The following is a 2,054-nucleotide window of genomic DNA, read 5'->3' as shown; positions in this document are numbered from 1 at the left end:
GGTAGGAGATCACAGGCTAGGAGACAATCCCAGAAACAAAAGTAAAATCGCAGTTGTGATAAATCTTACCAAAAATGAAAAATGTTTTAAAGTAGCTCTTGTTCTGAGTGTCAATAAATATAGGGGTCTTGGGCCAAAATGGGGAGCAGACAGGTGACACTTCCCTGAGGATTTGCCCCTTGAGCTGAGCTGCCTTAAAGAGGTGAACAAGGAAGTGAAAAATCTCTAGGAAGAGGTCACAGCTTATACAAAGGCCCTGTGGCTGGGAAGATTGTAGAAGTATGAGGAACAAAAAGTACGTCAGTGTGGCCAGAGGGTGATGGGACATTAGGCCAGAAATGGGCTGGGCCCCCATTAAGCTGGGTCTTGCAGACAATTGTAGGAGTTTTGGGACAGTGTGGCAAAACGATTCAATGTTTTTAAATAGCATGGAATGAACCCCTCCGTTTCTCTCTTTTCAGCTTGCATCCTTCTCAGCCCAAGGTTAGTCTCCTTCCTCTGGTAACAATGTGGCTTTGACACTAGCTAATCTGTCATTGTAACTCATTGGCTACTGTTTCAGCAGGATCATATGACACTGTTTTGTTTTCATTGTAACTTTTTAAAAGATTACTTTCTAAGTATGGTGAATGATTAACAAGTGGGTTAAGTTAGAGAAAAATATTAGGTAAATAATAGCACAGTTCACTGAGCCAGGTAGCATGTGCCTGTAGTCCCAGCTACTCAGGAGGCTGAGGCAGGAGGATTGCTTGAGCCCAGGAGTTTGAGGCTGCAGTGATCTATGATCACACCTGTGAATAGCCACTGCACTCCAGCCTGGGCAACATAGTGAGACCCAGTCTCTAAAAAATAATAATAGTATGGTCCTTATGAAGATATCCCAAATATCCTAACCCTCAACCATCTGAGCTTTGGGGAATTCTATTCTAAGCGCCATGGGAAAGCCATTGATTAAATGAGATGATAGACATTAAGTACTTAGCACCTGTTTACCTAAAACAACCTCTTTCACTCATTCAGGCCTGGGCAGGGCACTGGTGGAATTGACATTTGAGTTGGGGTATGGATGCTAAATAAAACATACCATTTCAGGCAGTGAGTGGTGCTATGTTAGCTTGGGTGGCCAAAGAAAGATTTCCCAAGGAGGTGACATTTCAGTAGAAACCTGAAGAAAGTGAGGATGGACTTGTGGGAGGCTGGGAGAACAGCATTGCAGGCAGCAGAAACAGCAAGTGCAAAGGCCCTGGGGCTGCAACACACTTGGCCTATTCTGAAAGCAGAATGGAGCTCAGTGTGGATGGAGCGGAGGGGGACCTGGATTAGTGAAATGGTCCGATTTGTGTTGTATAAGGTCAATGCAGCTGTTGTACAGAATAGATTTTGGAGACAAAAGCAGGGTGGAGGTCACCTCGATAGTAAAGGTGAGAGGTGATGGCCGCTCACAACAGAGTAGGAGCGGTGAAGGTGGGGGAAGGCTTGGAGTACGGTGACAGATTGAGTTGATAGCACCAGCTGCTGCAGAGGGTCTGAGGGAGAAATAATGAGTCAAGGAGGATCTCTCAAATGGGAGGCTGCCATTAGCATTGATACAGAAAGGACAGGGTGGCAGGAAACAGCAAGAATCCTCTTTGGCTCCTGTACATTTGGAATACCTTAGACCCCCTTTGAGGAGACACCAGGAGAAGAGGGGCTGCTCAAGAAAGTCTGGAGATTGGGGGAGTGGTTTCAGGACTCAATTTTCAGCTAAATTAGGGGTTCTGTAGAGAAGTGGCATTTATTTATTTATTTTTGGAGACAGGTCTCACTCTGTCGCCCAGGCTGGAGTGCAGTGGCAAGATCATAGCTCACTGCAGCCTGGAATTCCTGGGCTTAAGCGATCTTCCTGCCTCAGCCTCTTGAGTAGCTGGGACTACAAATGTGTGCCACCATGTCCAGCTAATTTTTCTTATTTTTTTTTTTATAGAGATGGGAGTCTCCCTATGTTACCCAGCCTGATGTCTTGAACCCCCAGGGCTCAAGTGATCCTCCCACCTCTGCCTCCCAAAGTGCTAGGA

The sequence above is a fragment of the Lemur catta genome, chromosome 1 (assembly GCF_020740605.2).
Source record: "Lemur catta isolate mLemCat1 chromosome 1, mLemCat1.pri, whole genome shotgun sequence".
Classification (NCBI taxonomy): Eukaryota; Metazoa; Chordata; class Mammalia; order Primates; family Lemuridae; genus Lemur; species Lemur catta.
This window is presented reverse-complemented; position numbering follows the sequence as displayed.